General features: G+C 35.7%; 1 pseudogene; it reads right to left on the bottom strand.

The window, feature by feature from the left end:
- The window catches only part of LOC782142 (nuclear prelamin A recognition factor-like), a 159388-nt pseudogene that overhangs the window by 97929 nt on the left and 47103 nt on the right, over positions 1-14356 (bottom strand).

Raw genomic sequence — 14356 nt, 5'->3', positions numbered from 1 at the left:
ACTCAATGGTGAAAAGCTGTTAAGCTTTTCCTCTACAAGAATAAGACAAGAATGCCTACTGTTACCATTTCTATTCAGTACAGTACAGAAAGTCCTCGTCAGCACAACTAGGCAAGATGATGAAGTTGAAGGCATTTAAATGGAAAAGGAAGAAATAAAATTGTACCTATTTGCAGAGATGATCTTATACATAGACAACTCTAAATATTCCAACCAAAAAGCTGCTCAAACTAATACACAAATTTAGTACAGTTGAAGGATACAAAATCAACATATAGAAATCAGTTGCATTTCTATGAACTAACAATGAATTAATTAGTAAAGAAATTAAGAAAATAATCCTATTTTCAATGCCATCAAAAAGAATAAAACACTTAAGAATAAATTTAACCAATGAGGTGAAATATCTGTACATTGAAAACTATAAGACACTGAAGAAAGACTGAAGAAGACAGACATTTTTTATAGATTGAAAGAATTGATATTATTATACTAAAAATAACCAAAACCTCTATAGATTCAATGTAATCCCCATCAAACACTATATTTTTAAGTTCAGTTCAGTTCAGTTCAGTCGCTCAGTCGTGTCCGACTCTTTGGGACCCCATGAATCTCAGTACGCCAGGCCTCCCTGTCCATCACCAACTCCCGGAGTTCACTCAGACTCACGTCCATCAAGTCCGTGATGCCATCCAGCCATCTCATCCTCTGTCATCCCCTTCTCCTCCTTCCCCCAGTCCCTCGCAGCATCAGAGTCTTTTCCAATGAGTCAACTCTTCCCATGAGGTGGCCAAAGTACTGGAGTTTCAGCTTTAGCGTCATTCCTTCCAAAGAAATCCCAAGGCTGATGTCCTTCAGAATGGACTGGTTGGATCTCCTTGCAGTCCAAGGGAGTCTCAAGAATCTTCTCCAACACCACAGTTCAAAAGCAACATTTCTTCAGCGCACAGCCTTCTTCACAGTCCAACTCTCACATCCATACATGACCACTGGAAAAACCATAGCCTTGACTAGCCGGACCTTTGTTGGCAAAATAATGTCTCTGCTTTTGAATATGCTATCTAGGTTGGTCATAACTTTCCTTCCAAGGAGTAAGTGTCTTTTAATTTCATGGCTGCAGTCACCATCTGCAGTGATTCTGGAGCCCCTAAAAATAAAGTCTGACACTGTTTCCATTGTTTCCCCATCTATTTCCCATGAAGTGATGGGACCAGATGCCATGATCTTCATTTTCTGAATGTTGAGTTTTAAGCCAACTTTTTCACTCTCCTCTTTCACCTTTATCAAGAGGCTTTTTAGTTCCTTCTCACTTTTTTAAGTTACTAAATAATAAAAAATGTGAGAAAGAAATACATCAAAGTTCATCATCATTCACAGATATAACAAAAACAGGCTCAGCTGATAAGGAACCTTGCTTTTCTGTGGTTCCCACATTGCTAAAAAATCACACTGTTTTGATCTTACCACTATGTTGCAAACTCAAGCACTTAAAGGCTTTGAATGCCTATTAATATTTTAAAAAGATCCTTATCTCTGCCATATTCTTCTAGTTGACAGACTCCCTTCATCCTTCTAAGACAAAGCCATGTTAATTTTATATAACCAAAGCCATCTATAGATTCAATGCAATCCCCATCAAAATTTCAATGACATTTTTTCACAGCAATAGAAAAAAAATAGTATAAAAAACACAATTTGTATGAAGTGACAAAAGCCTTAAATAGCCAAAAAATTTTGAACCAGAATAAGATGGTGACATTGCACATTGTGACTTTAAATTTTATCACAAAGCTATAGTAATCAGAACAATATGGAACTGGCATAAAAGCAGATGTATGAACCAGTGGGAGAAAGTAAAGAGCCCAGAAATAAATCTACACATTAACAGTCAGCAGATCATCCACAAAAGTCCCAAGAGCACACAATGAAGAAAGGATTATCTCTTCAACAAATGATGTTGGATAAACTGGATATCCATATGCAGAAAAATGAATATCTTAGACTAGAAAGAAAATATAACACTATTTACAAAGTGAACTCAAAATGAATTAAAAGTTTAACTATTCGGTCTAAATTGTAGAACTACTAGAAGAAAACATAGGTAAGGAAAAAGCTTGACATCAGTCTGGACAATCATTTTTTAGATATGGCACTAAAAGCGCAGATGATAAAAACAAAAATAGAGGAATGAGATTCCACCATACTAAAAGCCTGCTGCATAGCAAAGGAAGCAAGAGAATGAAGAGACAACCTACAAAATGGGAGAAAATATTTGCAAATTACATATAAAGGATTAATATACATAAGAAACTCATGGAACTCAATAGCAAAAAAGCCAAATTACCCAATTAAAAAGGAACTGAATAAACTTTATCCACAGAAGACATACAAATGGCAAAGAGTGACAAGAAAAGTTGCTCAACAACATTAATCACAGAAATGCAAATCAAACCCACAATGAAATATAATCTCACACCTGTTAAAATGGCTATTGTTAAAAGGAGAAACGAAGCATTGGTAAGGATGTGGAGAAAAGAGAACCCTGTATACTGTATAGTGTACAGTATACAGCCATTATAGAAAACAGTATGAAGATTTCTCAAAAAATTAAAAATAGAATTGCTCTATGATCCTGCCATCCTATTGGGTATTAGGTATATATTGGGTACATATCCAAACAAAATGAAGTCAGATTCTTAAAGAGATATCTGCAATCCCAGGTTCATTGCATATTATTCATAATAACCAGAATAAGGAACCAAGTTAAGTATCTGCTGATGGATGAATGAATGAAGAAAATGTGACAGATATATACACTAGAATATTATTCAACCTTTAACAAAAGGAAATTCTATCATTTGTGGCAACATGGATGAAACGAGGACATTATGCCTAGTGAAATAAGCCAAACCTGGAAAGACAAATACTGTATGATGTCACCTACATGTGGAATCTACAAAGTTAAGCTCATCACAGCAAGAGTAGATGATGTGTACCATGGCCTGGGATGTGGGGAAAATGGGAAGATGCTGGTACAAGAGGAAAAAAATTTCAGTTATGCAGAATGAATAAATTCTGGAGGTCTAATGCACAGCATAATGACAACAGTTTATAACTTTGCACAGTACACTTGATATTTGCTAAGAGAGTAGATCGTAAGTGTTTCCACCACAAGCAAAAGAATACAATGTATATGTGAGGAGATGGATATGCAAATTAGCTTGATTGTGGCATTTTTCATAAAAATATAAAAACAATGCACATGTATATCAAAACATCACATTATATGTCTTAACAATATATGTTTTACTTGCCAATTATGTCTCAAAGCTGGAAAAAATAGAATACAAAAATAAATTCTATATTAAATATATGCACATTTTAAACTATCTGTGATTTTTATGTTCTGTAATCCATGTTTCTTAAATCTGGGAAAATGCCCATTGAACAATAATTTTTAAAAAGGGTAACTCTCACCCAGATATAATATTAACAGATATTATGGAGTTTATTTAACTCATATTCATGAGGAAACTGCTACGATGCTCACAATCCATTCAAAGGAGAATCCAAGAACATATACGGTTATAGATCAGCAATATTGAGGTGAATAGGCATATAGAGGCAAAACTGGCTTCTTCCAATTTGGGAGTGGGAACTAAATTGAACCTCTGCAGAACAGAATTAGCATACCTCGAAACATGATTTTGTATTGTTATCAATTATCTGTAATTTGGAGTTCTAAAATAGCTCAAAGCAACATAATGCTAGAATTGAATAACCAAGATGCATGTGCTCCAACAGTGCACAATTTTCCATTGAAGAACAAATTTCCCTACACAAAATAAGTGAAATCAAATATTTCATTACACATATCAATTAAATCTTTTTAGCCAACTCCTAATAAATTGTCCATGGTAGCAATTAGAAATGTCTTTTATGTTTCACAACTTTTTATTAAATTTTTTTCAAACACACATGCATACATGCCCACATATACATTTTTTGTACAGTGTAACACATAGAACATGAAACAGGTAGAACATCGTCATTATTTCTATGTGCTCCTAGAACATAGTAGGCTGATACCCAGAGATTTGCAATACAGAAATTATAATTCTAAGGTCCTGATCTAGAATTTACATTCCCTCCAAAAATGACATTACTTCTTTTACTCCTGAATATTCTAAACTTAGAACTAGTTTAGAAATATGTGTGGAGCCAGATACAGTCTTGTGAGAACAGAGGCGTCCAGAATTTGTCATCACTCAGACCCAATCTGAAAGTTAATCCTCTTTACCATCCTTATAGATTTTCCTATAAAGAAAAGGAAAATGATTTTTTTTAAGTAAGAAATGAAATCAGTATGATCATATCAAAAACAATTCACCTGTCTCAAATGATCTCTCCTGAAGGAACACTGACATTCATCCAAAGATTCTTTTTGCTTACTTACTAGTTCTACTGTCTAAATATAGTCCAAACCTAGCCATTTTTCCAGAAGCTGCAGGAGTTGCCTTCTGCCATGTCTAACTTTGAAATGATAATCCTTTGACAGCCCTTCTGTTACTTGTTTAGTCTTCACATTCTGATGCACCCAAATTTGCTGCCATCCAGGTGGAATCAAAATCTGGAAGTCATTTATCACTTTGAAGAAACCAGACACATTCTTTCACAGTCCTTTCTTCCCTTTTTTCTCCCCTATCCCTAATTTCTACCCCCACAGACAGAGAAATATATAAACCTGACAAACAACGGACAAGTAAATGAAAGCAGCATCTCAGATAGGAAGTGTTCAGATTCAAAGACAAAAGGATGTTCAAAACAGAAACAACCTGATTAGTTTCATTAGCATTTCAATAGAATCTGGGCTCTCTGAAGAGGGCGGAGTAAGATTTTACCAAGTGTCGTGGAAAATGAACACTCTGGAACTCTTGACAACTAGGGAAGAAGATGATCATTTTACTTAATTTGTTTTTCGGTTCACTCATTTAAAAGAGCTAACAGTTCCATTGCTCTTGGCAGAACACAACTGTGATTGCAGCTTTTCTATTCAGTGCGCTGCAAATACCAGTGAATGTCTCCAACTGAGAGTGAGATACTGGCAGTATTTCCACATGTTAAGGGCTTACACATATTTCCCCACCCCCCCACCCCCCGCCTTTTGATAGTCCAATTTTGATAAGCTTTAAAACAAATTCTTAAATAATGCAATCATCCAAATCATTGTTTCATGGGAGAATAGATACAAATGAACACATTAATTCAACAACCCTCTGATGAGTTGCACTAATCACACCAATAAGAGCTTAATGTGGTTGATCTTAAACAGAGCAGGATTTAACCATATATATATACTCTAAGGCTACACAATTTTGAGTAAGGAGGTATTGGAGAATGAAAATAACAAATTATATACTCCTTGTATCATATAAAGCTTATTTTCCCCAATTTTCCCTATTCATTAATGATAGCTAATTAAAGGCTCAATTGATTAAGTTTTTATAAACAGGAGTTGAGATTAAATTCCATTTGAACTACGACATCAACCCATGAATACTGTAAATTGCATCTATGAAAAATTTATTTTTAATAGATTCAGAGTTGATAGTGTTTTTCTGGAAATTCCAAATCTTTTAGACTTTTTTTTTTTTTATTTTTCTGAAAAGCAAAGTAAGTGCATTCAGTTTCTCAGAACTACTTCACAATTTCTCTCTCAAGAGAAAATAATTTCAAAGGACTCAAATGGAGTCTTGGAAATATGCATAGGCACCACATACATGATGTATTCTCATTCTTGTTTCCAAATTCATTTGAGTGAGGAACAAGAGTAATGGAAGACAAAAGAAAAATTAGCAATAATACAGCAATGTAGTATTAATATAGCACTAATATAATATAACCTTATATTGAAAGAGTTTTTAGAGTCTATACACCACATGGTAGAAATTACATAAAAATGTTTATGTCTATGTTCAAAAACTGGATAATGAAGAACAAAGATAAGTATTGAGAGAAAAGGGATTAAGCATTTTAATTTTCTGTTTTCCAATGAAAATAGGAATATTATTTTAGATACGGCAAAGTCCATCCCATCCTCCTTAGAACATGAATATCAAGTGTGATAATATATAAATCCAGCAATTATTTAATAAACATACACTATACATCTAGCATTGCATTTGATCTTTTAGAAATATAAAATACCTGCTATAAAAGTTATTGCAGCTTAGTTTAGAGAATAAAAACTCTCTTTGGGCTTTGGGCTTCAATGGTAGCTCAGTTGGTAAAGAATCCGCCTGTAATACAGGAGACCCCGGTTCTATTCCTGGGTCAGGAAGATCCCCTGGAGAATGGATAGGCTACCCACTCCTGTATTCTTGGGCTTCCCTGCTGGCTCAGTTGGTAAATAACCCACTTGCAATGTGGGAGACCTGGGTTCAATCCCTGGTTTGGATCCCTGGAGAAGGGAACGGCTTACCCACTCCAGTATTCTGGCCTGGAGAATTCCATGGACTATATTGTCCATGGGGTCAAAAAGAGTCCAACACAACTGAGCAACTTTCACTTTCACTTTGGGCTATAACTAAGAATGTTACAAAAACAGTGATTTGTTTTCCTTTCTTTCCAGTCAGTTCTCAGTGTTTGTATGTGACTTCTTGTACACATAACCCTATGCCTTATATCACCAAAATATGATTGCTACATAGGGAGCACTTGCTATGTGCCAGGTACCGAATTAAGCATTTCATTTGTTATTTAATTTAAAACACACAGTAAACTTATAAGTTATTCTTATCCCTTTTAATAAATGATGAAAATGAATCTTGACTAGATTAAGCACATTTCCTAAAATCTCATAAGTCTTAAATATCACCAGTGGCTTGTGAACCCAGTTCCATTAGAGCCATTCCCTGAGCCCCTTCCCACACCACAATAGCCCTCTTATAGAACACCACATGTGATACTGGAATATAGTGTGACTCTAGGGTGTGCAGAAGGGAAGGAACAACTGAAGGGAATTGTGTCAGCTCAGCGAGAAGAGGAAAATGAGGAAGGGACATGAAGGAACCATGAAAGTCCTTCTGCTCATCTGCAGTAAACTTTGTTTGGACAGAAGATCACTGGAAAAAATAAATAAATATTTTATATCTGTCAGCTACAAATTGGCACTTGCCATGGGCACTTGCCAGCTACTTCTATAAGGATTAAATCATATGCTTCTATAACTTCTGGCCTCAACACCTCCTAAAAGGAGTTCAGGATGGAAAGTAGGAATAAGGCTCTCTGTGCTCAGGGTAAAAACTGGCAAAACGAGTCTAAAGATGGTTAGATACTTTCAGGGGCTGAGTTGATGAGCCCAATTCTAATATCCTATCATATCTAGAAAAGCACTAAATCCCTTCATGGTGATATCTACTCTTTGTGACCAGCAGAAATCTGCAAAACTATGTGTTGATTATATGTATTCCCCTTCACCAAAATCACATATATACTGACCTTCTCCCCTACCTCTTGGGAGTGGTTTACCAGAGATATCTGAAATGCTGTCTCCCAGGCTACAGTCCTCATTTTGCCCCAAATAAAACTTGAAACTCATCAATTGTGCATTTTTCTTCAGCCAGCACATCATCTTCAAAGTGCTGGTAGGCTCAAAGTTGACTAATATTAATAATGTATTCCTGCTGGAAATGTAGTCTATCTTAGGTGTCATCAGATGGGGAAGGATGTGACTAAAGATCTGGGAGAATGGTGGAAACTTCAGAGGATCAGCTGAGATCAGTGTGAGTCAGGCTCCAGCTTGACATTTGAGTTCTGATTTCAGGAAAACTAGAGTCATTTTATAGTTTTACTATTTCTTCACTTTCTCGGCCTTTCATATGTCAATAAGCCTAATAAAAAACAAGGTTATTATTAATGATGAATTACACGATTCTTTGGAGAAGGCAATGGCAACCCACTCCAGTACTCTTGCCTGGAAAATCCCATGGACGGAGGGGCCTGGTAGGCTGAAGTCCATGGGGTCACTAGGAGTCGGACACGACTGAGCGATTTCACTTTCACTTTTCACTTTCATGCATTGGAGAAGGAAATGGCAACCCACTCCGGTGTTCTTGCCTGGAGAATCCCAGGGACGGAGAGCCTGGTGGGCTGCCGTCTATGGCGTCGCACAGAGTCGGATACGACTGAAGCGACTTAACAGCAGCAGCACACAATTCTTATGTCGAGCAGACATATCTAGGCTTGCTAGTTTTCAACTTGACCAGAGATACAGTCACTGGCAACATACAGAGACTGAAATATTTATAAGCAAATCCTAATGAAATCTGAAATTTGCTTGAAAATATTCCAGGGGAAGAAAAAAGTAGTGAACTAGATGAAACAAGAATGGCCTATTATTGATAATTATTGAAGTTGTATAATAGAAAGGCTCTTCACAACATTTCTCTTCTTTCCATAATAAATATAAATAACAGAAAAATGTACAGGACTGATAGAGAATTCTGATCAAGATATATATATGTGTGTGTTTGTGTGTGTGTGTATCCATATACATCTCCACCCACACATGTCTCCATCTATTCTGAACAGACCACCATTATTTTTAACTTGTGTGTGTGTGAATACATATTTGTAGTACTGAATTCAGTAATGTTTAATCAGCCTGTTAAAAGAGAGAATTCTGCCCCTGATACTTTAACTTAGTTTCCCCTTCCATGCGCTCACTTTTGTAGAAATAATATTCTTCCCCTTTTTTGACATTTGATTTCAAAATTTCACATTATGAATAAAGTAATACATTGAGGAGAGCTGAGCTGTGTTTCAGAAACAAGAGTATAAAACAACTGTAAGCTATTTTCTCAACAGTCTTAAGTTGAGGAAGATTTAAGGATTTATTCTGCCCTTCAGCATTTGTTTTGTAAATATTTGCCCATTCCCTTTATGAGTAAAGAAAGGATTTCTTTTTTTAACATGGAAACACAGCACCTGGAGTGCCCTAGATGCTGTAAAACAACATTTTGGAGAAAAGCGGAAATTCTATTTTTGAAGCTTGTCATTTTAACTTTAGACAATTCAAACAATTCAGACACAGTTTTCTTCAAACATTAATAATAAAAAGGGGAACTTTCTGAAAATCTTGTGACAATGAACTAGTTACTTTGAAGGAAAAAGCATTCTTTGAAAACTTGAGGAGGAGGAACAGTAACAGGGAATATATACTTTAAGTGAGAGTTATAGATGATAACCAAAGGCAACGAGGGCAGAATAAAATAAGCTAAAGAAAACTGACCGAAACTTGGCAGCCATACATTGGGTCAGGCTTACTCTAGTTTGTAGCTTCAACTGTACAAAAGAGAAAAACAGAGGGAGCTTGGGTGATGAAGCACTGAGCTAACCCCTTCTCTGTCTCATCAGAATATTGCACATTAAGACCACTCAATGCTGGTAAAAGCATACTTGGTTATTTTTAAGGTGCATTTAAAAAATTTTTTTAATGAAGTTTGGTAACCTGTGTATATGTAAGTTTTCCAATTAGCACAAATGAGTCATGCTTTATAAATTTCTCAAGAAAACTGAGACTTTAAGTATAATTGCTGTTTTTTTAATAAAAATTCCTTTGTGTCAGCAAGTAATATAAATTTGAGTTGCCAGACATATATGCAAACACTGTGGCTCCAACCCTACCTCAGAAGCATAAATTTCCCTGTGAACCTATTTTCAGTGGACAGGAGATTAAATAATCAGATGATATTTTAAAGTGAATGGATATCTGCTGTTCTCCTAAAAAAGCACCAAGGTGAATAAAAAATTCAGTATTTTACTTCTTATACAAATCTTTTGTTTTATCTATACAGATTCCTACATTCTTCTAAAATGGTATAGATTAGTCACTAAAACAATAATGAGAAATGAAAATATATGTAAATACTTTTATGTTATTAAAAATACATAACTTTTACGTATGCTGCAATAATTATAGTCATATGTTCTGAATTTATCTGAGTAGCCAAATTATTAAAATATGTGGGCCTTGAAATAAAGGTGAACAACAGGTGATTCACTGAAAATAATTCAGTGGTAATAATTATGGACCAAAAAAGAAAAACCCTAGGCAGGCCTTTGGTTTCATATGTTTAATGAGGGGCTGGAATTTTTTTTTTTTCAATGCACTCCAGTGATCACTTGGCAAGATATAACAAGAGAATAGAACGGGTTCCAATTATCAGTGTAGAATGCCAGTCACACTTCATTTTTAATCCACCACACCAAGAAATATAACACACTAGGAAAGCAACTGAAAATAAATTGCTATTTCTATTTTCTGAATAAAATCTCTCTGTCTCTGAGTAATTAAAAGTTCTGAACTTTGAAGGGTTTTATTTGAAGACTAAGCTATATCCTTTTCCTTTTTAAAACTTTTAATTTAGGTTCCTAATTCTTTATCAAGCATCATCTGGGTTACTGTTCAGTATTTTCTGGTCTAACCTTTCTGGAAGAGGATTAGTGTGAGGTTCATAATATAATCATGTAACTGTAATTGGTATGAGTAAATTATACATCACTTGGGCAATTTTTTAGCATCAAGAACTCATACGACATGATTAGAATTCAATTATTTAATTGCTAATTGAAATTAATCAGGTTATTCTGGTCTCAAGACAATATATAGTAAATACTTTACAGAATATAAAGTCAGTATTATTTTCACAGTTTTGATGTTTATAATATAAAAACCATGATACATAAGAATTAAATGCATTAGAATTATGAAGGAAAAGGACAGATTGTAACAAACATGTCTAAATGATTAGCTTACACATCCAAAAGTCTGAAGTCCCTTTTCTAGTCATTTCCTTGGAAGTAAACACACATTTCTCATGAGCTTATCATAATTCAAAATTACTTTAGAATTGCTTTACCCACATTTCCAGCCACAAAAGTAAAATCAGATTCATTTCCTCAAAATGGTATCTTGTTTCTGACCAAAAATAGTATCAGCTAGTTCGATCAGGTACATTATTCACTAGAATGACACCTGGAACTTCATTTCAGTATTTCAAAAGGAAACCCATTCCCAAAGAATGGAGATTTATCAACCTTAAAATACACTGATTGTGTCTCATGTTTTAAAGGAAGTTCATGTAAAAAAAGGAATAATTATGACATCTTTTAAATTATAAAATTCTCAGGTATTTAATTTGATTCAGAGTATTAAAAACTGAATCTACATATTAGAGACTTTGTTGACATTTTAGACATTATTTTATTCCTCTTCAACATCAATAAAATAGCATCTCACAAATAGTAGATGCTTTAAAATGCAAAGCTTCTTTTTTTAAGCACTTGTCAAAGCCAAGCTGGAATTTGGTGTGCAGTTTGATTTTTGAAGCTTTAAAGTAGTGAACATGAAACTGGCTCATAATCACCTCAAGTTGAGACTATCCTGCTCTCTCTCCTACATACATATACACCTGGACACACCTACACATATACAACTAGGATTATTTTAATAATCATTGTTGCCTATGATTAAGTCATCAATATAATACCAAATATACCTAAGGTGACATTAATGACTTTGATCAAAATATATGAGCAGAATTTTTATCTAGTCATCTGAATTTGTTTTAGAAAGATGTTGGTTAAAATACCAATATTCTCAATCTATATCCCTTATTTTATAAGACTCATAAGAACTTTTTCAGCTATATGCTATAATTACCATTGTGAATAAACTTATTTTTGGTATAGTGCTAAAATCAAGCACAACCCCATGGAGCCTTCCTGGGTACAAAAGCCTTTCCATGCCCCCCTTTCTAGGTTTGTAAGAAAAAGACTTCAGCTTCTCAGAATTTCTCTGATTTCCAAAAGGCAGATTCAAACAGTTACTAATCAGGGCCTGGAGGGAATGCAGAAACAAAGGAAAGGCAGTCAAGAAACAACAGTGGAACAATAAAGCAAGGTCCACAATATATCTTTGAGTTTCTCTGCAGGAACTAAGTCTCCAAGTGAGGATGCTAACTTCAGGCTGAGCACAAGATTCCTGGAAACCACAAACTATCAGAAGAAAGTCATGTGCCTTGAAGCCTGCATCCCAAACTTTGCCTATAAAAACTCTTCTGGAATTCCCTCATGGTCCACTGATTGGGAGTCCACTTGCCAATAGAGAAGAGGTTCTATCCCAGGTCAGGGAAGATTTCTCATGCTGTGGAACAACTAAGTGCATGTTCCACAGCCACTGAGCCGAGGCTCTAGAGCCAGCAAACCACAGCTACTAAACCCATGTGCTGCGATTACTGAATCCTGAGCACTACTAGAGCCCATGCTCTGCAACAAGAAGCATCCTGATAAGAAGCCTGCACACCATCATGCAGAGTAGCCCCCGCTTGCTGCAACTAGAGAAAGCCCTTATGCAGCAACGAAGACCCAGCACAGCCTAAAATAAATAAAAATGTAGATATATAAATAAATAAAACTCAAAAAGCAAAAACTCTTCCCCAAAACCATCAGGGGGTTTGTGGCTTTTGAGCACAAGCCACCTGTTCTTGTTCAACCCTGCAATAAACCCTCTGTTCTCTAAAACTCCAATGGTTTGGTTGGTTTAGCCTCATCATGCTTTGAGAACACAAACTTGGATTCGACAACAGTGATGATGAGTCATTAACTCAAACAAAATTTTCCTGGTAAAATATTTTGTGGGTGAATATTGTCAACTTTGATGGGTTAAATGAAGTTTGATTGGATGTAACAAATAATGGAGTAGCCAACATAGTCAACAAAAGAGTCCGAAATGCAGTACTTGGATGCAATCTCAAAAATGACTGAATGATCTCTATTCATTTCCAAGGCAAACCATTCAGTATCAGAGTAATACAAGTCTATGCCACAACCATTAATGCTGAAGAAGCTGCAGTTGAACAGTTCTATGAAGACCTACAAGACAGGCTAGAACGAACACATAAAAAAGATGTCCTTTTCATTATAGGCAACTGGACTGCAAAAGTAGGAAGTCAAGAGATAACCTGGAGAAATAGGCACATTTGGCCTTGGAGTACAGAATGAACAGGGCAAAGGCTAAAGAGTGCTGCCAAGAGAATACACTGGTCATAGCAAGAACCCTCTTCTGACAACACAAGAGAAGACTCTACACGTGGACATCACCAGATGGTTAATACCTAAATAAGATTGATTATATTCTTTGCAGCCAAAGATCGAGAAGCTCTACTCTATACAGTCAGCAAAAAGAAGACCAGGAGCTGACTGTGGCTCAGATCATGAACTCCTTATTGCCAAATTCAGACTGAAATTGAAGAAAGTAGGGAAAACCATCAGACCATTCATGCATGACCTAAATCAAATCCCTAATGATTATAGAGTGAAAGTATAAGGGACTAGATCTGATAGAGTGCCTGACGAACTATGGACAAAACTTCGGGACATTTTACAGGAGGCAGTGATCAAGATCATCCCCAAGAAAAAGAAATGCAAAAAGGCAAAATCGTTGCCTTAGGAGGCCTTACAAATAGCTGAGAAAAGAAGAGAGGCTAAAGGCAAAGGAAAAAAGGAAAGATATACCCATTTGAATGCAGAGTTCCAAAGAATACCAAGGAGAGATTAAAAAACCCTTCCTCATGATCAATGCAAAGAAACTGAGGAAAACAATAAAATGGGAAAGACTAGAGATCTCTTCAAGGAAATCAGAGATACCAAGGGAACATTTCATACAAAGAAGGGCACAATAAAGGACAGAAATGGTATGGACCTAACAGAAGCAGAATGTATTAAGAAGAGGTGGCAAGAATACACAGAAGAACTATACAAAAAAGATCTCCATGACCCAGATAAGCACAATGGTGTGATCACTTACCTAGAGCCAGATATCCTGGAATGTGAAGTCAAGTGGGCCTTAGGAAGCATCACTATGAACAAAGCTAGTGGAGGTGATGGAATTCCAGTTGAACTATTTTTAATCCTAAAAGATGATGCTGTGAAAGTGCTATACTCAGTATGTCAGAAAACTTGGAAAACTCAGTAGTTGCCACAGGACTGGAAAAGGTCAGTTTTCATTCCAATCCCAAAGAAAGGCAATGCCAAAGAATGGTCAAAATACTGAACAATTGCACTCATCTCATACACTAGCAAAGTAACGCTCAAAATTCTCTCAGCCAGGCTTCAACATTATGTGAACCATGAACTTCCAGATGATCAAGCTGGATTTAGAAAAGGCAGAGGAACCAGAAATCAAATTTCCAACATCTACTAGATCATCAGGAGAAGAAAAGAAAGTTCCAGAAAAACATCTACTCCTGCTTTATTGACTACAACAAAGTCTTTGACTCTGTGGATCATAATA

Source organism: Bos taurus, chromosome 2 (assembly GCF_002263795.3).
Source record: "Bos taurus isolate L1 Dominette 01449 registration number 42190680 breed Hereford chromosome 2, ARS-UCD2.0, whole genome shotgun sequence".
Taxonomy (NCBI): Eukaryota; Metazoa; Chordata; class Mammalia; order Artiodactyla; family Bovidae; genus Bos; species Bos taurus.
The sequence above is the reverse complement of the archived record's forward strand: the minus strand, read 5'-3'. Positions and strand labels throughout refer to the sequence as shown.